At 45.5% G+C, this 23,969-nt stretch overlaps 1 pseudogene; it reads right to left on the bottom strand.

Moving 5' to 3' along the window:
* Positions 1-13,626: 13,626 nt before the first annotated feature.
* Positions 13,627-19,894, bottom strand: LOC132234452 (histone H3.3A-like; annotated as a pseudogene).
* Between the last annotated feature and the right edge of the window lie 4,075 nt (positions 19,895-23,969).

Here is a 23,969-nt window from a genome sequence, read left to right as displayed (position 1 = left end):
GCAGTGGTTGGCAAACTGCGGCTCGGCAAACCACGGCTTGCGAGCCACATGTGGCTCTTTGGCCCCTTGACTGTGGCTCTTCCACAAAATACCGGCTCTCCCACAAAATACCAACTTCTGTGCATGGGCCACGAAGTTTCAATCGCACTGTACGTGCGCGCCTGCACGTGGTATTTTGTGGAAGAGCCACACTCAAGGGGCCAAAGAGCTGCATGTGGCTCTGAGCCACGGTTTGCCGACCATGGAACTAGTGCATGCAAAGTGTTTAGATCAGGGCCTAGCAAAATATCATCGTGGTAGCTGAACAATGTTTTTCTAGTAATAATACCATTAATGTTGCTAGATAGATACATTATATATATATATATGTATGTATGTGTATATCAACACTAATAAAAGAGAAAAATGGTAATTGGTGTACGACGATACTCTTTTCATTGGCTAATCAGGGCTATATGCAAATTAACTGCCAACTATGATTGGCAGTTAACTGCCAACTAAGATTGACAGTTAACTGCCAACAAGATGGCGGTTAATTTGCATATGGAGGCACAATGCAGGGAGGCGAAAGGGAAAGCAGGAAGAAGCCCCCTGCCACTGACAGTGATCAGAAACCCAGGGGGGAGCTAAGAGCTGGGGGGCAGGGCAAAGGCGGCCCTGGGGCCGCCTTTGCCCTGCCCCCCAGCCATGATCGGAGAATCAGGCGCCTTTGCCGCCCTGGCCAGTGATAGCAGGAAGTAGGGGTGGAGCCAGAGATGGGAGCTGGACACGGTCGAAGCTGGAAGTCCCGGGAGCTAGGGGTCCCTTGCCTGGGCCTAAAGCGGAGCCCACGATCGCGGGGCCGCTGCAGCTGTGGGTCCCCGCTGCCCGGGCCGGACGCCTCAGCCAGAGGCATTAGGCCTGGGCAGGGGCGGAGCCTGCAACCACGGGGAGCTGGGGGTACCCTGCCCAGGCCTGACACCTCTGCCGGAGGCCTCAGGCCTGGTCAAGGGGCCGATCCGGTGATTGGTGATCGGAGGGTGATGAGGGTCAACTCCTCTGGCTGAGGTATCAGGCCTGGGCGGGGGGCTGAGCCGGGGATTGGGGGGATATGATGGTCCCCTTGCCCAGGCCTGAAGCCTGGGTCAGAGGCGTCAGGCTTGGGCGGGGGGTGGAGCAAGCGATCAGAGGGAGATGGGGGTCCCCTGCCCAGGCATGATTCCTGGGCCAGAGGCCTCAGGCCTGGGCGGGGGCCAGAGCCAGTGATCGGGGGGAGATGGGGGTCCCCTGTCGAAGCCTGACACCTCTGGCGGAGGCGTCAGGCCTGGACAAGGGGCCGATCAGGTGATCGGAGGGTGATGGGGGTCTACGCCTCTGGCTGAGGCATCAGGCCTGGGCAAGGGCAGAGCCAGCAATCGGAGGGGTCTGGGTGTCCCCTGCCCAGGCCTGATGCCTGGGCCAGAGGCATCAGGCCTGGGCTGGGGGCAGAACCAGTGATGGGGGGAAATGAGGGTCCCCTGCCCAGGCCTGACACCTCTGTCAGAGGCGTCAGGCCTGGGCAAGGGGCCGATCCTGCGATTGGAGGGTGATGGGGGTCAACGCCTGAGGGCTCCCAGTATGTGAGAGGGGGCAGGCTGGGCTGAGGGACACCCCCCCCACACACACACCCAGTGCACGAATTTCGTGCACCGGGCCCCTAGTGTGTGTGTATGTGTGTGTGTATATATATATATATATATATATATATATATATATATATATATATATATATATATATATCTCCTATCTAATAAAAGAGAAACATGTTAATTAGCCATAACTTCGCTACCCTTCCCATCGGCTAATCAGCGAGATATGCAAATTAACTGGCAGCCAGGCAGCTGATGTGAACAGGAGGCTTGCTTGCTCCAGTGACGGAGGAAGCCAGGTTCCCCGCCTGCTGCTGCTGGCCTCTCATCTGCTCTCTAAGAAACATTGTTACAAATATAGAAGCTAAACAAAACCCCAGAAACCTGCTTTCAGTCAGCCGGGATCTCAGAGTTGTAGTTGCAACAATGTTTCGAATACAGAAAGTAAACAAAGCCCAGAAACCTGCTTTCAGCAGCTGAGGTCTCAGAGCTGGAGCCAAGCCTTAGAGCTAAAGATGGCTCTTAGCTCCAGTGACAGCCATAAAAGGTAAATAAATCCCAGAATAAAAAAGAAAAAAGAAATAAAAGAGAGGTTGGGAGCTTCAGTCACCCGCCAGCCTGAAAACGGCCCTCAGTCCCTCACCCAGACTGGCCAGGCACCCCAGTGGGGACCCCCACCCTGAAGGGGGTGTGACCAGCTGCAAACAGCCATCATCCCCTCACCCAGCTGGCCAGGCACCCAAGAGGGACCCCCACCATGATCCAAGACATCCTTCAGGGCAAACCAGCCGGCCCCCACCCATGCACCAGGCCTCTATCCTATATAGTAAAAGGGTAATATGCCTCCCAGCACCGGGATCAGCAGAGCCGCAAGGCCTCCCAGCCTGGGATTAGCGGAGCAGCGAGGCCCCCCAGCACCGGGATCAGTGGAGCCTCAAGGCCTCCCGGCCTGGGATCAGCGGAGCAGTGAGGCCCCCCAGCACCGGGATTAGCGGAGCCGCAAGGCCTCCCAGCACCGGGATCAGCGGAACTGCGAGGCCTCACTGCTCCGGTGTCAAGCGGAGCCGCGAGGCCTCCCAGCACTGGGATCAGCGGAGTCGCGAGGCCTCCTGGCCCCTGGAGCAGCGTGACGGGGCAGTGCCCAAACCCCCTGATCGCCCTGTGGCTCTGTGTGTGACAGGGGGTGGGGCCACAACCTCCCTATCCACCCTGCTCTGTTCCTGACAGGGGAAGGCTCCCCAACCCCCTGATCGGCCCTGCTCTGTGTGTGACAGGGTGCAGTGCCCCAACCCCCCCCATGGGCCCTGCTCTGTGTGTGACGGGGTGGAGCCGCAACCTCCCCATCGGCCCTGCCTTGAGTGTGACAGGGTGGCGCCCCAACCCCCCAATTGGCCCAACCCTGAGCGTGACTTAGGGTGGCATCCCAACTTCCTGATCTGCCCTGCTCTGTGCATGGCAGGGGGGAGCTCCCCAACCCCTTGATCGGCCCTGTTCTGTGTGTGACAGGGTACGGAGCCCCAATCCCCCGATCTGCCCTGCTCTGTGCGTGACAGGGGGTGGCGCCGCAACCTCCCCATCGACCCTGCCTTGAGTGTGCCAGGGGGCGGCACCCCAACCCCCCAATCGGCCATGCTCTGAGCCTGACCAGGGGCTGCGGGGCAGGCACCTAGGGATGGGGGCCTGCCCTTTGCCACCCAGGAGCGGGCCTAAGCCAGCAGGTCGTTATCTCCTGAGGGGTCCCAGACTGAGAGGGCACAAGTGGGGCTGAGGGATACCCCCCCCACGACAGTGCACAAATTTTTGTGCACCGGGCCTCTAGTCTACACTAATAAAAGAGAAAGATGCAAATTAACCATCACTCTGTCACTCCACCACTCCACTACACCCACAAGCCATGCCCACCAGCCAATCAGGAGCGAGTATGCAAATTAACCCAACTAAGATGGCGGCAGCCATGGAGCTGGAGCGAGCAGGAGGCTTGGGTTGTCCCCGGCAATGGAGGAAGCCAAGCTTCCCTCCTGCACTGGCCAGCCCTGGGCTCCGCTCAAGGCTACAAAGTTTCAATTATAGAAGATAAATAAATCCCAGAAAAAGAAAAAAGAAAGAAAGGAGAGGCTGGGAGCTTGGGTCGCCGGGGGGCCATCAGCCCCTCACCCAGGCTGGCCAGGCACCCCAGTGGGGACCCCCAGCCTGAAGGGGGTGTGGGCAGCCTGAAAATGGCCCTCAGCCCCTCACCCTGGCTGGCCAGGTACCCCAGCGGGACCCCCACCCTGATCTGGGACACCCTTCAGGGCAAACCAGCCGGCCCCCACCCATGCACCAGGCCTCTATTCTATATAATAAAAGGGTGATATGCAAGTTGACCCTAACAGCAGAACGACTGGGAATGACTGGTCACTATGACACACACTGACCACCAGGGGGCAGACGCTCAATGCAGGAGCTGCCCCCTGGTGGTCAGTGTGCTCCCACAGGGGGAGCTCTGCTCAGCCACAAGCCAGGCTGACGGCTGCCAGCACAGCGGTGGTGGCAGAAGCCTCTCCTGCCTCCTCAGCCGTGCTAAGGATGTCCGACTGCAGCTTAGGTCTGCTCCCCGCTGGCAAGTGGACATCCCCCGAGGGCTCCTGGGCTGCCAGAGGGATGTCTGAGTGCCAGTTTAGGCCCAATCCCCCAGGGAGCAGGCCTAAGCCAGCAGGTGGACATCCCCCAAGGGGTCTCAGATTGTGAGAGGGCACAGACCGGGCTGAGGGACCCACCTGAGTGCACAAATTTTTGTGCACTGGGCCTCTAGTATATATATAAAAGCTTAAGCTGCTGGCCAACCGTCCGACCGTCCGGTAGCTATGACATGCACTGACCACCAGGGGGCAGATGCTCAATGCAGGAGAGGAAACCACAGGCATGGAAACATGGAACAGACTGATGACTCTCAGAGGGAAGGGGGGAGGAGGGAGGGCAGGAAGAGATTAACCAAAGATCTGGTATCCGTACTAGCGGCCTGGTGCACGGATTTGTGCACTGGCCTCTAGTGTTACATAATGTTCATAGGACCCATAAATACTTGTCCTTTCTTTATTCACCTTCATCTAATAATAACAGGCAGTGTTGCTGGGAATGTCCTGGAGGCTTTACCTTTGTTTTCACTCTCATAACAGTGGAGCACTTATTACCCCTATTTTATTATTATGTTTTAAAAAAATATTTATATTGATTTCAGAGAGGAAGGGAGAGGGGGAGAGAGAGAGAGAAACATCAGTGATGAGAGAGAATCATTGATTGGCTGCCTCCTACACATTCCCCTACTGGGGATTGAGCCCACAACTCAGGCATGTGCCCTGATCAGGTATCACACTGTGACCTCCTGATTCATGGGCCAGTGCTCAACCACTGAGCAACACAGGCTGGGCATATTTTCCTCATTTTACATGTGAGGCAACAGGGGCTCAGAGAAGTCAGTAACCTGGATTCAAACCCAAGTGGGTGTGGCCTTTAAGGTCACACTTGTTACCGTCCAGCCGTTGCTCTGGTGATCTTCAGAGCACAGCGCAGACCCTGCCGTGCGTCACCAGGCTCTTCTGCCCCGGGATGCTCTGTTTTGGACGCGCGCAGTTTGGTGGTGGTTGATCTGAGGCTGTGGCTAGAGCCTCCCATTGCATATGTGGGCTGCTTTTTCCCCAAGGTTTTGCCCTTTCATTCCAACAGAGCCAAGTTGGTCTCTTGGCCAGAATCATCTTCATCCTGTGTGTGAGTGCATCCCGTGTGGCATTCTCCCCAACCTTGCCTGCTGCCCACACGGCAGCGCTGCATAGGCCTGTGTGGAAATCTCACTGACGGGACGTTTACGACCAGAGGGAGAATAGACCAAGCACTGGGTTAAAAGGAAACTTCCATTATTGTCTTGCCTCTGTCACTAACACATTATGTGACCTGGGGTCTTGACTGCCCTGGACTTTGGGTTCCTCACCTCTGAGATGAGGATTGAACTAGGAGATGGCATACAGTCCTGTACGGCTACACTTTTTCATTGTTCACATCATTTCATCATTTTCTTCTCTACCAGTTGGGTTTTAAATTCTTTTTAGGGCAAGATTGTTTTGTATTCCCCCATATGCCAATAAGTTATCTTATACATGTGTTGCACTCTCATGTTAAAAATTCAGAGAATAAAAAAATGCATATATGAAGAAGTTAAAATCACTCTTACCCCGCCCCAGCCAGTTTGGCTCAGTGGATATAGCCTGCGGACCACAGGGTCCCGGGTTCAATTCCAGTCAGGAGCATGTACCTTGGTTGCAAACTCCTCCCTGGCCCGCGCCCTGGTTGGAACGTGTGCAGGAAGCAACCAGTGAATGTGTTTCTCTCACATCGACGTTTCTCTCTGTCCTTCCCTCTTCCACTCTGTCTGAAAGATAAATGGGAAAGTATCCTTGGATGAGGATTAACAACAACAAAAAAAGCTCACTCTTACCCCAACATCTGGAAATAATCACCATCACCCCTTTGGTATGCATTACCTCAGAATAATATTTTATGCATCTTTATTTATGTACATATGTATGTATTTATTTTATCATTTTAACTTTTTGTTGTGACAAAATTTACCCCTTTAACCCTTTTTGAACGTATAATGCAGTGGCATTAAGTACATTCATGTTGGGTGACAATCTCTACTGTCCGTCTCCATTATATGGATTATCTCATTTCTTTCTTGACCTGTGAGGTAGGCATGACGGAGTTTGGCGGAGAGGTGAAGAATGGCACCTTGGACATCCACCTGCGTTGGAATTCCGTGTCTAGCACTGAGCAGCTGTGACTTTGTGATTTATAAAACGAAATATGTGTTTGGTCTTCGTCTCTGTTCCTGGCACAGAGCTTCCAAAGCACTTACAATTCCCCAACTGATTAGTAATATGTGTTTTTTGTTTTTTTTTTTACCTGCAATAACTTCAAAGAAATAAAGATGAAATGGCTGTGTTTTTTTATTCATAACCAGCCCTTTTCAGTCACACCAGAGTTTATATTAATGAGCTGACTTTAGGAGAGCCCTCAGGTGGGGCTGGTTCCAGAGAAACCAACCCCGACTAGAGGTTGGCACTTTCAGCCTTCTACCCGCTGCCTGTCTTGGGCTGGAGGTTGACTCAGTCCCGCCTGTGTAATGAGTTAATCAGTCATGTATATGTAATGGCCAACGATTTAGTCCATCATGCCTTTGTAATGAAGCCTCCATACAAACCCAAAAGGACAGGGTTCTAAGGGCTTCCTGGTTGGTGAATGAACACGTGGAGAGTAGAGGAGAGTGGCACAGCCAGAGGGTGGGGAGGCTCCGCACCCTGTTCCCCAAAGCTTGCCCTGTGCATCTCCTCATGGACTGTTCCAAGTTATGTCCTTTTATAATAAACTGGTAATCTTGTAAGTAACTTGCTTTTTCTGAGTTCTGGAAGCCACTCTGGCAAATTAATGGAACCTGAGGAGTGGGTTGTGGAAATCTCTGACTAAGCATTTCCTGGTGGCCCATCTACCGCTCCACGGCCTCCTTCCTCACTCTGCGTGGGCCATCAGGGTGAGCTGGGGTGGCTTGTCTTTACAGATGTCGGTGACGTTCAAGGACGTGGCGGTCCTCTTTACGCGGGATGAGTGGAGAAAGTTGCGTCCTCCTCAGAGACACCTGTACCAGGATGTGATGCTGGAAAACTACAGTAACCTGGTCTCTCTGGGTAAGGAAGTTTCCTTGTGGAGACATTTCCCTATAGAAATGGAGTAACGCAGCACCTCCTTCTCTGAATAAAAGCCCCGGTCATCAGAAACTTGAGCTGAGATTTGTCTTAGGATTGCACACTTCGGATCTCCACAAATAGATACTGAAAACCTTTCCCCTTTCTATAGACATTGGATTGCCTGTGGAAGGCACACTCTGCAGTCACGCATTAGGAATTCCCTCCCACTTGAGGATCGTTTTCCCCTCATGATTGTTCTGTGTTTGGTTGCTCCCCTCTCGGCAGGGAGCGTCCCTCGACCCTCTTCATTGGCCGACCACTTGCCTTTCCTAATTCTCTTCCAGTTCAGAAACTGAGCTGATCTAGCACCTGCTTCCCTGGATAAGTGCGATGGGTTGTCTAAGAAACTTCTGCTGTGTTTGCTGTGAGATTGTTCTTATGGGATATCTCTAAAAATAAATCTTAAAAACACATCCCCCTATAGGCATGGAGTTGGCCATGGGAATGGGGAGGGGGGTATTGATAATCATCCCCTTCCCTCTGTGTAATTACACACTAGAACTTTCTCCATGGTTAAGGCAGAATTTCCTTGCACTGATTGTTCTATGGTTGGTATTCACGTCTCTCAGCAGAGGGCTTTATCCAGTCTCTGGACCTATCACTTGCCTTTCCTACTTGTCTTTTCCAGGGGTCAGCAAACTCTCTGTAAAGGGCCAGGTAGTAAATATTTTAGGCTTTGGGGGCCACATGTGGTCTCTGTAACCGTCTGCTTTTATTTGGCAGCCAAGGGCATCCTTAGACAGTGGGCTCGATTTTGCATACTTTGCTGACCACTGCCATCGTTAAAGGGAGTCAGATTGTGTTTCTCATTTTAAACAAGCTACTTGGTATGTAATCCTTTCCATACGTATCTGTGTACAAATTTAATTCAGTCTATACATTTAACATATTTCATCTCTATAGGAAGCCAATAACACCCTATTAATCAAGGCTGATGTTTATGCTCTTTCCCTAACGTACAGCTAATTATTACGTAGTCATGTGCTACAAGTCCCTTTTTTCCTAGCACACCTCTCACATCAGAGAGCTTTTGTACCATCAGAAGCTTTTGTACCATCCCCTGAGTTTCCACTCGGATCTGAGCTACCTCTCTGTGTCAAAACAAATCCAAGTCTTTTCTTCTTTCTTTTTTGGTCTATGAACAGGGCTCCTTTTTTCCAAACCAAAAGTGATCTCCCTGTTGCAGCAAGGAGAAGAGCCATGGAAGGTGGAGGAAGAGAGTCCTTGGGGCGCCCCTCTGGGTGAGTGGGGCTGAGGTGCCCGCAGGTCACCAGGCGAGGGTCTGGTTAGTAAGTGGAGGGTGGGGCTTGCAGATGATGGTTGGGAACGGCTCTCCAGGGTCCTTGGTCCCCAGGAGTGGCGGAGAAGGGACGTTGAGGTTCCTCCTTTCTCCTTTCCCTGCTATTCACTTTGTAATGGATCTGTCAGGACCTCTCTTCTTATCCTTTCCTGTGGTTTTGTTATGGGCTGACTCAGCGAGATAGACCACCGACTCAAAATTTAAATTTAGGAACCTTTATTAAGCTGGCCAGCTGTCTGCAGTCCCAGCACTCTGCCAAAGCAAAGGCTGAACTGCAGCCATGACTGCAAGCGTTACAGCCTATTTATTTGCAAAAACTACAAAGTTACAAAGCCTTGTTTACGCAATTTGTTTCCGACACAGTATAGCATTATCACCTTCCTATCTATGTTTTCTGGGAACAGAGAGCACAGTATATTGAGGAGGGACCATGAGACCATATCTCAAGGCCTGACCTGATGTCAGTACCTTCCTATCTGTCTGTTCCAGGAACAGACAGTACAGCGCGCCCCGATATGCAGCCCAGTACAGTTTCAGAGGAGGGCCGCGTTCTCGTGCCCATTCAGCTAACGTGTATGTAAGGACTTGCAGGTAGTTCATTCTGACTGAGGCTCAGGGTATGTGTGTGGGGAAAGAAGGAGATGAAAAATGATTTTGGGGAATTTGGGCCCCATTATAAAGTGCTTTGGTACAGTTCTTAGAGATGTGAACTGCTCGATGGGTGAGTGCAGAGGGTTTTAGGCAGAAGAATTCTGTGGCCATCGACATTTTAGAAACATTGCTCCGGCGTACGGCCGTAAAGAGCACCTGACGTGGACAGACGCCCTCCAAGGCACGGTAAGGACTAAAGCAGTTCAGGGGCATTGTTATGTGTCACCATTTATGTTTAAAGAAAATTATGGGGGTGTTTGTCTACGGTATAATATACAGAGAAGTTAGTTGCACAGCTTAGCTGGTAACAGTATGCTTGGAATGGGGTCCAGAATGGGTGGGATGAAAGGGGACTTTATTTATATGTAATCTTTTGATTTTTTTCACATGGAGAATAATCCACGAATTCCTTAGTAATTTGAAATTAAAAACAGTCATGTTGGAAGCATTGCAGCAAATAGGTTTAAAATGAGGCAAAACTGGGTATGGGAGGTTTCTGGAGACCATTGTATATTGTAGGCAAGACGTAACGAGGGTCTGGATGAGGGCTCGTGCAGTGGGGTTCAGGAAGGAAGAGGAGCGGCTGCTTGGTTGTCTTTGGTTGACCTTGTTATCCAAGTGGAGATCACAAATAGGCTCTTAGATTTGGAGTACCACCGCTCTGAATATAGACTTGGTGTGCAATGTAAATTTGGGAGATCCTGGTCAAGGTAGGCTAATTGAAACAGTGGCTGAATTTGACTTAATTGGTGGAGTTCACATTATAGTAAGAGCAAGAAAGAGCCTCTGAGTCAAATTTGAGGAACTCTAGCATTTCATGGTAAGGTAGAGAAAAATGAAGCCATAGGGAAGGCAAATGGAGGAGTGTGATAAGAGGAAACTCAGGAAAGTCAGTTGTCATTGAAGTCAAGGCTCGTAGTAGGATTGTTATCAGTAGAACTTGAGAGAAATAAGATGTTTTTGGGGCATATTTAGATGATAGAATAAATAATTCTTGATAATTGATTAGCTGAGGGATCTGAGGGAGAGATATTAATGATGCCTCTTAAAGGTTTAATTCAGAACTGGTGTCATTTACAGAGCCAAAGGATTATAAAGATTGGAGGGAATAATCATGAACTGGGTTTTAGGCATGTTGAATTTGAGGTGTCTTTGAGACATTTAAGTTGCTATTTGGAGTAGGTTGTTGTGTAACTGGGTGTAGAAAGTAGAGAAGTCATGCATGAGGTGTATGTTTATAATTAGAGCTGGCCCGTGGAAAGGGTGCAGAGTGAGAAGATTTGGGGGCCTAGTACTAAACCCGAAGGAACTCTAAGGATCAAAGAGGAAGTAAAGTAAGTCACAAAGGAGACTGAGAAGCCCACCAAGGAAACTGAGGCTGGTGAGCAATGAGAAGGACGTGGAGGAAAGTTTGGCTCCACTAGCTTAGGAAGAGAATGTCTCCAGGAGAAGGAGTGGTCACTCTCAGATGCTGCTGAGAAGAGCATCTTGTCTTAGCCACATGGAGATCATAGTTGCCTTAGCCAGGGTAGTGGTGAGGACAGAAGCCAGAATGGAGCCAGCGAGTGGTGAATGAGCCGGAGGAAGTGAAGTGTAGGAACTATAGTCAGACTTGAAGCAGCAGCAGCAGCTGGAAGAGCTCTTCTATGCTTATATAAACAAATAGTCCTGTATATACTCTTTCCTTTGTCCACTCCAGCGATAGTGTACAACACACAGTATTCTGCCCTTCATTGATATGGAACTCTCTCCATGGCAGTGTGTAGGGAGCGTCCTCACTCTGGGGAGTAGGGAGGAGGCCTTCGGCTGGCCCTTTTTCTCGTGGGGGAGGAGTGATTTTGATTGTTTGCTCCCTCTCAGCACCCATCCTACAGCATATCAGCAAGCCCAGTCCAGTCCTGTTAGCACTTTCTTTATAGTTGATCCTGATGCAGTCATCTGTTGTCCACCCCTTTCTCACCTACATACCTGCAGTAGCCTCTTAAGTGATTTATCTCCTTTCTGCTTCTACTTGTGCCCCACTAGTCTGTTCTCTGCATAGTAGCCAACTTGAGTGGGCATGCAGTTTCCCTGTGGCTTTCTATCATGCTGAGAATAAAATTCCAAAGACCTTACTGTAACATATGAGGCCTTAATGTGACTTGCCCTATCTGTTGCGCTTGTCTTATTTACCTTTTCCCCTCTTGCTCACTGCATTCTAGGCACACAGCCTCTTGGCTGTTCCTCTGAAGTCACCACACTTTTGTTTGCTGTTGTTTCCTTTGCCTGGGAAGCCCTTTCTTCACATATCCATATGGCTTTTATTTATTATGATTTGTCATTTCATTCCACCCCTTCCCCCAGCACTCTCACACACACATACCGAAGTATAAGCTCCAGAACTCTTAGTCATCACATTCCCTAGAACATTACCTGGCCCATAGTAGGCAGTTAATAACCATTTGTTAATGGAAAGGATGTTTGCAGCACATGCAAAGATAAAGAAATACGAAAAAACATGGCATGCTCCCGAAACTACATATAGTTCAACATACCTGACGAGAAGCCAGGGGAGGGAGATGAGGACAGGTGGACAAAAGTCAGAACGTGAAATACCTTGATGACCACGGTATATATATAAAGTACTCAGGACTTTATATATAAACTAGAGGGCGGATGCACGAAATTCATGCAAGGGCCTTGTCCCTGGCAGCCCAGGCTTCGTCCAGAAGGTCGTCTAGACGGTCGTTCTGCTGTTCGGCCATCTGGTCTAATTAGCATATTATGCTTTTATTGTTATAGATTAAAGATAAATTGGGGGATCTAAGGAAGTTTGTAACATGGTAAGATAAGATTTTAGAAAGATTACTCTGCCTACAGTGTGAAAACTGAATTGGTAGAGAGCAAGACTTGAAGCAGGGAGACTAGTTAGGAGACTACAGTAAAGCACGAGAAACAAAATACCATTTAGATACCTGTGCCAAATGCTCAGGGTTCTAGTAAAGGTGTTGGTCACAAAACCGCAGTCTTTATGTACAGGCCTAAGGCAGGATCTCTAGCTTTATTACAAGCTAGAATCTAAATTGCAGAATTTTACTATCTTCTTCTCAGCACATATAACTAAACCTAGAACCAATGACATACAGTCACTGGAGAAAGGACCCATTTTTTGTGTTTGCCTTTCATACTTTTGCCCAGATAATGTATTGAGATTTGATCATTTAATTTATCAAGACTTAGATGGAGAGAAGGAGCTAGGAAGGTGTTTGGCAGGAAATAAAAAACTCCTGGTTCCCTTACAATAAATAGTAAAGATATGGGTGCATATAAAATCAGTCAAGGAGGCTGTGTAGAGTGGAAAAAAATTCCCAAAGGCTAAGGAATACCAGTTTTCAAAGGAGGGACAGAAAGTGTTATCCATGAAGGAATCTGAGAAGGGAATACTGGTAGAAGAAAGGAGGAAAGTGGAATACATTATGTTCACCAAGCAGAGGGAGTATATACACATTCATATGAAAGTGAATGTGAGATAGGAATCTCAAATGAGATGCAAAGGAGCCCTTTAAATGGTTACCTCTAGCCCAGAAGAAAATGCCAAACTATGTGCACAACCATTCCCCTGCCAAAATTTAATATTCAGTGAATTGTGTTCTTACCCAATTATAATATTTATTGAAATCAATTTTGTTCTTTACCACTTTATCATATTGTCCTTTTTTTTAACCTTATGCATGTATATATATATATATATGTATATGTATATGTGTATATATACACATATATATGTATATAATGTATATATTTAGCTTAATGTATTTTAATAGCAAACTTATAGGAACAGCACAGAAGACAGACAACATTAAAAACATGTATTTGCATGTAGGACAACTAAGTTAGAAAAGTATAGTGAACGGATGGTATCTACTGTATGATAAAAATGCTACAAACACCATTTAGTTGCCATCAATAAGAAATTTACTTGTTTTAAAAAAATCCAAATGCTGGCATTGTCCAGAAAAATTTAACAGTTTTATTTATATTGTTATAAAGTTGAACTGCTGAAACTTGTTCACTGAAACATTTGACTTGCATTAATGCTGTATGTCCCTGCATTTAGATTAAAAAATTCACACACAAATAAAAATGGAAAAATTGCCAATACCTGATTTCTGTCCCCTATTTTCAACTTGCAATCATATACTTAGGTACCTTTTGATCCCATCGGAAAAAAAAAAATAACTTTCAGAACTACCAATAACAGGAAGAGTAGAATTTTTTTTATAGAATGAAAAATGTTTCCCATGATAGTGGATTCTTAAGCATGTTCTCCAGGTATGTGGCGTGCTGGCTGGATGTCTCCTGACATAATTGTTACACGTTGGCATGGAGAGCACACAGTTGGTGTCTTCAAAAAGGCCAACCAGACAGGCCTCACTAGCCTCCGGCAAAGCACCAGTTGTGTGCTCTGGAAACGCAGATCTGTTTTGAAGTCCTGAGCAATATCTCGCACCAGACGCTGGAAGGGAAGTTTGCGAATCAGTTCAGTGGACTTCTGATAACAGCTAATCTCACGAAGTGCCACGGTACCAGGCCTGTAACGATGAGGTTTCTTCACCCCTCCAGTAGAGGGCACACTCTTTGGAGCGGCTTTGGTAGCCAGTTGCTTCCTTGGTGCTTTACCACTGGTTGATTTGTGGGCAGTCTGCTTGTGTGAGTCATGGTATAGAGACCTCTTTACTTGCCCCCCTTTCTCCTTTGGCTGGAGCTCCACGAGCTGGAGACAGCGCAGGCATTAGAGAGGGATGGCGGCTGCGAACATCCCTTTTTATATTTATGCTTATCACCCCTTTTAATATTTATGTCTATCTTATTCTTGATCTTTGACTTTTCTACTTTGCTTGCAGTCTCTCATGCTTGATGCATGAGCAAGGCTGCCTTCCTAACTTTTGACTTTGGCTTCAGGTCTACTTGTGACTCCTCTGTAACTTAATTCAATAATGCCTTCCTATGTGAACTGGCCTTGGAACCCTCCCATCACCCATGTAATGTACTGATCTGTAAGACAACTTCTACAAGTATTTGAATCATGTTTTGTGTGTGAAATTGATGTATAAATAATTGAGAATATTTGACATTTTTCAAATTTGGAGTATATACGTAATTAAGAAATATCAACAAAAAAATTGTATATAATTCAGATGCCATCAGGAAGACTTAGAGGTTAATAGGGTATGCTAATCTGATTGTAAAGAACACTTATGGGGAAAAAGGAAAGTAACATCTTTATATATAACATTTTTAAAACACTGTGGTATGGTCTATATTGAAGGGAATGGACTATGGAAATTGAGTCAATAAAAGACTCAGAAAGAGTTTATTTTTTAATTGAATCTGAAGGATACAAAAGAATTTGACATGAGGGAAATGGAGGAAGACTTTCCAGGTTAGGAGTGATTACATAAAGAAGAGAAATGTCATGAAGATAATTTAGGAATCTATCATGGGCTTTGGACTCTGATCCCAGATTGCCTTTCCTAATTCATACTCTTCTTTTCTCCATTCTTCATTCACCAGTTCTCTTAGTCACTCTATACTCACCATCTTTTAAATGTGTTTTTTAAAATTATTTTTTTCTACCCTAATACTTTAAGCTCTCATTGATTATTTTCCCGTACTGCATAAATCTATTTTTTGGGCAGATACCAAGACCTTATTTAAAGATAATCAGTGTTTATTTATTCTATACATTTTGTCTCTGTAGCCAAAAGCTGTATCATATGAAACATCTTCAGTTTGTTTTTTCCCCCCTCCAGGATGCAAGAGTAATCATAAAACCACAAAGTCAACTCAAACGCAAGATTCTTTATTTCAGGAGTTGATAATGAAAAGATCCAAAAGGAATGGACCCAGGGTCTTCAAATCAGAAAAAACCTGCGCATATGAAGACAGATTAGAGAAAAAACAGAAGAAAAAGGAAGGTGTTCAGATACTTTCAGTTACCCACAAAAATATTCTTACTGTAGAAAGAAGACATAAAAATACTGAATTTGGCCAAAACCTTAGCCCAAAGTCAGTCCTTATTAGAAAACAGATGGTTCCTAGAGAAGAAACACTACCAAAATGTGAAATACAAGGAAACAGCTTCAAACAGAATTTAAATTTGATTAATCAACCAAAAATCAACACAGCAGAGAAACGCTATAAATGTAGTATATGTGAGAAAACCTTTATTAACATTTCATCCCTTCGTAAACATGAGAAAAACCATAGTGGAGAGAAATTATTTAAATGTAAAGAATGTTCAAAAGCCTTTAACCAAAGTTCAGCTCTTATTCAACATCAAATAACCCATACTGGAGAGAAACCCTATGTATGTAAAGAATGTGGGAAAGCCTTTACTCTTAGCACATCCCTCTATAAACATCTAAGAACACATACTGTGGAGAAATCCTATAGATGTAAAGAATGTGGTAAGTCTTTCAGTCGAAGGTCAGGCCTTTTCATACATCAAAAAATCCATGCTAGAGAAAACCCCTATAAATATAATCCAGGTAGGAAATCATCTAGTTGCAACACATCCCTTCCTGGGTGTCAGAGAATTCATTCCAGAAAGAAGTCCTATTTATGTAACGAATGTGGTAACACATTTAAGTCTAGCTCATCCCTTCGTTATCATCAGAGAATTCACACAGGAGAGAAACCTTTTAAATGTAGTGAATGTGGGAGAGCCTTTAGTCAGAGTGCATCTCTTATTCAACATGAGAGAATTCACACTGGAGAAAAGCCCTATAGATGCAATGAATGTGGAAAAGGCTTCACTTCTATTTCACGACTTAACAGACACCGAATAATTCATACTGGTGAGAAGTTTTATAATTGTAGTGAATGTGGTAAAGCCTTAAGTTCCCACTCAACACTTATTATTCATGAAAGAATTCATACTGGAGAGAAACCATGTAAATGTAAAGTGTGTGGGAAAGCCTTCAGACAAAGTTCAGCTCTCATTCAACATCAGAGAATGCATACTGGAGAAAGACCCTATAAATGTAATGAGTGTGGAAAAACATTCAGGTGTAATTCATCCCTTAGTAATCATCAGAGAATTCATACTGGAGAAAAACCTTATCGATGTGAGGAATGTGGGATATCTTTTGGCCAAAGTTCAGCTCTTATTCAACATCGGAGGATTCATACAGGAGAGAAACCCTTTAAATGTAATACATGTGGGAAGACTTTTAGACAAAGCTCATCACGTATCGCCCATCAGAGAATTCATACTGGAGAGAAACCTTATGAATGTAATACATGTGGGAAACTTTTCAACCATAGGTCATCTCTTACTAATCATTATAAAATTCATATTGAAGAGAACCCCTAGAAAGTAGATTTGTATGTATGGAAGCCATAAACCAAAGCTTATCAGAATACATGAGAGTGATGGAATAAATGTAATGGATACTTAAAAACATTTCTATAATTTAGTCATCAGGTGTTAAATTCCAAGGATATGTCTTGACTGTGATAATGAGGAAAGTGTTCATGTCTGTAGACACTTTTTAAAATAACCTGAAATGAATTCACAGCAAGAGACATTAACTTTGGTCATTTGTCAAATAGAAGAATTGTTTTATTTCTACAGCAGTGTACACTAGATACGTTATTGTCAGTAACATCTGGGCCAGGGGAGGGGTGTGTGTACTGGATTTCTCAAAAAACCCCCCAATAATTGTAAATTGGTAATACTTTTAAAAATAACATTTTTTTAAAAAAATATATTTTATTGATTTTTGACAGAGAGGAAGGGAGAGAGACAGAGAGTTAGAAACATCGATGAGAGAGAAACATCGATCAGCTGCCTCTTGCACACCTCCTACTGGGGATGTGCCCGCAACCAAGGTACATGCCCTTGACCGGAATCGAACCTGGGACCTTTCAGTCCGCAGGCTGACGCTCTATCCACTGAGCCAAACCGGTTACGGCTAAAAATAACATTTTAATAGCATATAAAAGAGGTGATCAAAGAACTTGTACATTTTTTGGGAAAAAGGACCAAATATAAAAATGAAGTGAAAATTACCTCTCAGTTTCTGAAGTTTGACCTTTCCTGACCTTATGTCAAACTTTGTGCATGGATATTATTTAAAAATAGAAATAAAGTCTGTTGCCTTTCTTTGTTCTAGTAATTGCTGTGAGTTGAGGATTTTGTATCCAATTTGTAATTCTGTTCTCAGAATTTTTTTCTCTGTAGTTATTATGAATGTATACCTGCTATACACTGTGAGCTTTCATCTTAGATGTATTAAATGGAAAAATCAGTAAAGTGTAAAGCTGTTTATATATATGGATATATCTATATATATAAAAGGCTAAGTGACCGAATGACCTGTCAACTGGTTGCTGTGACATGCACTGACCACCAGGGGGCAGACGCTCAACACAGGAGCTGCCCCCCCCCCCCCCGTGGTCAATGCATTCCCATGACAAAAGTGCCACTCAGCTGACTGACTCATCCCGGTGGCCCTCCAATCTGGTGGCAGCCACTCACTCCCTCAGTAGTCCTGCAGGTCCAATCGCCGGAGAATGGCCAGGCACCGATGGGCCCATGCCACTGGTCTCCTGGAAATCAGCCTCAGGCATTGCATCCGCTTCCCCTCCCTAGATGCTCTGCATGGAAGAAATGATATAAATGCGGCCGCCAGGTGGCTCTTGACAATTGGTGCAAACGCCAGTGGGATGGATCCGGAGTCCGCACAGAGGGCCGATTACATTCTGGCCCCCTCCACACCCCTCTTGGGAGGGGCACCAGACACAGGGCTCATGGCTGGCAAGTGCCACTGCAGCGGCGTGAGCCTCTCCTGATCAGGACTGACTGGGCACAAGCCCATGGCAGGTGCAGCAGGGCTGGGATGAGCGGGAATGGCAGGCAGTGTTGAACTGGCCGTGTTGGACTGCTGGTTTCAACCCAATCCCCACAGGCCATGCTGCGGGACCTCACCTGTGCACGAATTTGTGCACTGGGCTTCTAGTATGAATATATAAATTCCAACAGAGGAGTTGTCAAAGAAGGGTAATGAATCTTAACACCTGTGCCAAAATGTTGAAAGGTACATCAGTCTTTTCATGATATAAATAGTATGTTATTTGGTGTTCTTTAGTGTCAAACAATTTTAGGAAAACAAAAGGAGTACTTATGAACAACTTAGTAATTTAAAAAAATCCCAGCTTTGTGGCAGGAACTATATACTGCACAGCTAGGAGTTTTAAGACACAGGCCTTCAAGAAGCCATGAATCAGGAAAAATGAGGTGGAATTCAGGGGCTAGCAGTTGAATAAGCAAATTATTATGTCAGTATGTAAATATGGTTAACAGGCAAATAGGTGACTTGTTGCAGTGTAAGAATGTAGAGATTTGAGCAGGATAAAGAGATTGAATCTAACCAAGGGAACCTAGAGATATCAAATAATGCTTTCCAGAAGCAGTGATGTCTGAGCCAGATTTTTTTTTTTATTTTTTTATTGCTTAAAGTATTACAAAGGGTATTACATATGTATCCATTTTATCCCCCCGCCCTAGACAGTCCCCTAGCCTCCCCTATCACCCAGTGTCTTATGTCCATTGGTTATGCTTATATGCATGCATACAAGTCCTTTAGTTGATCTCTTACCCCCCTACCTCCTGCCCCCCAACCCTCCCCGGCCTTCCCGCTGCAGCTCGACAATCTGTTTGAGGCAGCTCTGCCTCTGTATCTATTGTTGTTCAAAAGTTTATAATGGTCTCTATTGTCCACGAATGAGTGAGATCATGTGGTATTTTTCCTTTATTGACTGGCTTATTTCACTTAGCATAATCTGAGCCAGAATTTGAAAGGATGGGAACCCTCTAGAAGGTGAGATATGCATTTCAAATAAAAGGAGACTGCCTGTAATGACACTTTTGTGGAAACTCAAGAATAGAATGGATGAGCAAGAGAATGACAGATGTTAAACGTTGAGTAGAAGGGGGAAGCTAGATAACAAAAGGTCTATTTGCCACACTAAGAAGTTTGGATTTTATCCTGAAATTGATGAAGTCAAAGATTTTAAGCAAGGGAAAATGTTCTGGCAACAATGTAGAGGATGAAGATGGCTGAGCAGGTAAGTGCTGTGCTTGCCTCTCCCATGACCATACTATAATTACCACTAGATTACAGAACAACCACCTTTGAGAACCACCTACCTGAAGGCTAGCTGGAAGAAGACACATTGAGGCTGGTAAGAGGAGTAGAGAGCAAAACAGACTGGTTCCCACCTATGTGTGGTGGTTGAGAATCAACAGGGATATCACAGCTGCAGGGTTCCCACTGAGGATTGAGGGGTCATATGCTCACACCAGGCTCCTCAGCCTGGACCACCAGTGCTAGGAAGAGTCTCCACAACATGTGGCTGTGAAAATTGGCAGGGATTCTGTTCAGGTGAGACAGGGGCTGCTATAGACCTCTTAAAGGTGTCCTCTTAAAGGACCCATGCACGGACTTACTCCCTGATGAACTCACTTGCTCCAAGCTCCAGTACTGGTGCAGCAGTTCAAAAAGGGCCAAGGACATATGGGGAGGAACGGAATTGTTTGGCTTCAGGGCCAGGAATGAAGGGCCAACTCTGTTCCAGGCAGAAGTGCTAGCACCCACCACTGTTCCTTTGTTGAGACACACACACAGCAAGCAGGCTCAGGTGGGTGCCATATCTGGTCTCCATCAATTTGGTAATTCCATGAGACTTCTACAACCAACCCTTCCATGAACCGAAAACTTTCCCAGTAGCTGTTCTTCACAACCTGCTGACTTCAGGCCACTTTGGATTTTGTTAAATCTCTCAAAGGTCCAAAAATCCCAAAGACGCAGTGTCTGGCCTTTGCATGTTCAGTACTTCTAAGTGGCCCCAAGTCTGGCATTAGTAGCAGCCAGTCTTGGCTCACAGCATAGGCAACTACAAACTTCAGATCAATTTGTAGCTCCTACCAGGTGGCCCTGTGCTGTGCACAGGCAGACCCTATCTTAGATCTGCATTATAACTGCTCCGAAGGTGCCCCAGAGTCACTGCTCTCAAGATGCCCCAGAGTCAGCACACCTGATGGGCACATTCAGACCACATCAGAGCACCACCCAATTAGCGCCACAAACAATGCACCCAAAGGGCAAAATCAGCAAGACCAGAGCCCTGCTAAAATGAATCCTGATCCCTGCAGACAGCTCCCATACAATAGCTCCTCTGCTATAGTCACGGCCAGTTTTCAAAGCCAGACAGCCTGAGGGTCAATCCTACCCACTGATGTGTCAACAACAATTAAGGCTCAATTGTTATCAGGAGGGTACACACAACCCACATAAAGGACATCCCTGGAACACCTGGCTCAGGTGATCAGGGAGTCACTGGGCCCCATAGGACACTTACCACATAAGGCCCCCCTTCCAAGTCTGGAGACCAAGCAGATCTATCAACACATAGAAACAAACAAAAGGGCAGCCAAAATGAGGAAACAAAAATGTCAAAATGAATGAACAGAATAAATGTCCAGAAAAAGAACTAAAACAAAATTAAGGCACACTACTAGGTATAGAGTTCAAAACACTGATTATAAGGATAGTCAAATAACTTAGGGGGAGAATAGATGAACTCAATGAGAATTCACACTTAGACAGAAACCATAAAAAAATACAGAACAGACTGAAATGAAGAAAATAAAATGAACACATCAGATAGACTTGACAGCAGATTACTGAAAGGGCGAGGGCTACACCCTCCATCTTACCCTAGCAGCATGTTTGCCAATGATACATCTGATAATGAGTTAACTTAAAAAACATATAAAGAACTCATACAACTCCACACCAGTAAGACAAACAGTCCAATTAAAAAATGGGCAAAGGTCCTAAATAGACACTTCTCCAAAGTGGACATACAGATGGCCAAGAGACATGAAAAAATGCTCGAAGTCACTGATCATCAGAGCGATGCAAATTAAAATGGCAATGAGGTATCACCTTACACCTGTCAGAATGGCTACCATCAATAAACAAATGCTAGTGAGGATGTGGAGAAAAGGGAACCCTAGTACACTACTGATGGGAGCGCAGACTGGTGCAGCCATTATGGAAAATGGTATGGAATTTCCTCAAAAAATTAAATATGGCACTGCCATTTGACCTAATGTTTTTTGTCTCCTCATTTGGCTGCCTTTTTGGGTTTGTGACTATGTATTAGATAGATCTGCTGTGCCTCTTAAGCTGTTTCTGACTAATACATCAGGCAAAAACTCAAAGCCTCCAGAGACTGCCTCTGCCTACAGATTGATAGGATTCATCTTGAATAGCCCTCAGGCAATTGTCCACAGGTATGGTGGGAGTTTTTTCAATAGGGTGGGGCAATTGCTTATGCCTGGAGGCTAATTGTTATTCTTAGTCTCTACTAGTAAATGGGCCTCACAAACTCCGCCCTGTGGGGTAAAGTGTTTTCCAATAGTGTAGGTCAGTGGTTGTCAAACTCATTAGTCAACAGAGCCAAATATCAACAGTACAATGATTGAAATTTCTTTTGAGAGCCAAATTTTTAAAACTTAAACTATATAGGTAGGTACATTGTTATTAACTTAATTAGGGTACTCCTAAGGCTTAGGAAGAGCCACACTCAAGGGGCCAGAGAGCCGCATGTGGCTTGTGAGCCGCAGTTTGCCGACCACAGGTGTAGGTCAACTGTCTTCCCCCCCCGCCGGCAAAGCTGCCTGTATAGCAAATGTCTGCATGAGAAAGATGACCTCTGCAACATGAAGGAATATTCAGCACAGAAAACGGGTGTCTGCATTCTGAGTTCTAACACCAGAGCCCCTGATCCTGGCTTCTGCTCACACATCTACAGTCCACCCTGTCCTCCCTCCACTGGAGCACAAAGTGTATGTCTGCACAGGGAATTTTGTGTGTTGGCTCTTTAAGAGGGTGCCTGTATTTCCAGCTCTCTCTCCCTGGCAGACAGCAACCCCACTGCTTTTCACAGCCAGATGTTGTGTGGGTACCCTTCTCAGTTCTGGTGCTCTCTGCTGGGGGGCCCAGCTTGGGGATTTGATCTCAGAGTTCTCAGTGGTAACCCCCCACAGCCAAGATATCTCTCCGGGACTTCAGTTGCTGTCTGTGGAACCCAGCCAGCCCTTTTGCATCTCAACACTTCCTACCAGTCTCTATGCCAGTGGTTCTCAAGCTGTGGGTCGTGACCCCTTTGGGGGTCGAACGACCCTTTCACAGTGGTTGCCTCAGACCATCGGAAAACACATATATAATTACATATTGTTTTAGTGATTAATCACTATGCTTTAATTATGCTTCAATTTATTTATTTATTTATTTATTAAAAGATTCTTAATTAAATCTTTATTGTTCAGATTATTACATTTGTTCCTCTTTTTTCCCCCCATAACTCCCCTCCTCCCAGTTCCCGCCCCACCATCCGCCCTCACTCCCCACCCACTGTCCTCATCCATAGGTGCACGATTTTTGTCCAGTCTCTTCCCGCATCTCCAACACCCCTTTCCCCCCCAAGAATAGTCAGATCATTCCCTTTCTATGTCCCTGATTCTATTATGATCACCAGATTATTTATTCACTTGATTCTTAGATTCACTTGTTGATAGATGCATGTTTGTTGTTCATAATTTGTATCTTTACCTTTTTCTTCTTCTTCCTCTTTTTAAAGGATACCTTTCAGCATTTCATATAATCCTGGTTTGGTGGTGATGAACTCCTTTAGCTTTTCCTTATCTGTGAAGCTCTTTATCTGACCTTCAGTTCTGAATGATAGCTTTGCTGGATAAAGTAATCTTGGTTGTAGGTTCTTGGTATTCATCACTTTGAATATTTCTTGCCATTCCCTTCTGGCCTGCAAAGTTTCTGTTGAGAAACCAGCTGACAGTCGTATGGGTACTCCTTTGTAGGTAACTGAGTTTCTTTCTCTTGCTGCTCTTAAGAGTCTCTCTTTGTCTTTTGCTCTTGGCATTTTAATTATGATGTGTCTTGGTGTGGTCCTCTTTGGATTCCTTTTGTTTGGGGTTCTCCATGATTCCTGGACTTGGAAGTCTATTTCTTTCACCAGGTAGGGGAAGTTTTCTGTCATTATTTCTTCAAATAGGTTTTCAATATCTTGCTCTCTCTCATCTTCTGGCACCCCTATAATTCTGATGTTGTTATGCTTGAAGCTGTCCCAGAGGCTCCTTACACTATCTTCGTATTTTCGGATTCTTTTTTCATTTTGCTTTTCCGGTTGGGTGTTTTTAGCTTCTTCGCATTTCAAATCTTTGCCTTGATTCTTGCGGTCCTCTGGTCTGCTGTTGGGAGTCTGTATAATATTCGTTATTTCAGTCCGTGTATGCTTAATTTCTAGTTGGTTCTTTATCATAACATCAAGGGTCTCATTAGATTTGTTGAGGATCTCATTAAGTTTATCAGCGGCTTCTAGACAGTTCTTGAGAGACCTTAAAAGTGTGGTTCTGAATTGAATATCCTCCATTGACAGTTTTGTCCTGTTTCTTTGTCTCCGCATTTTTTATGCTTTCTTGGTGCACCCCCTAGTGGTCTTTGTGTGCAGTCCTCCTGTAGTTAAGCCTTGATTGTTGTAGTTAATACTAGGGGGATTTGACCT

This window comes from Myotis daubentonii, chromosome 5 (assembly GCF_963259705.1).
Source record: "Myotis daubentonii chromosome 5, mMyoDau2.1, whole genome shotgun sequence".
In the NCBI taxonomy this organism is placed as follows: domain Eukaryota; kingdom Metazoa; phylum Chordata; class Mammalia; order Chiroptera; family Vespertilionidae; genus Myotis; species Myotis daubentonii.
The sequence above is the reverse complement of the archived record's forward strand: the minus strand, read 5'-3'. Positions and strand labels throughout refer to the sequence as shown.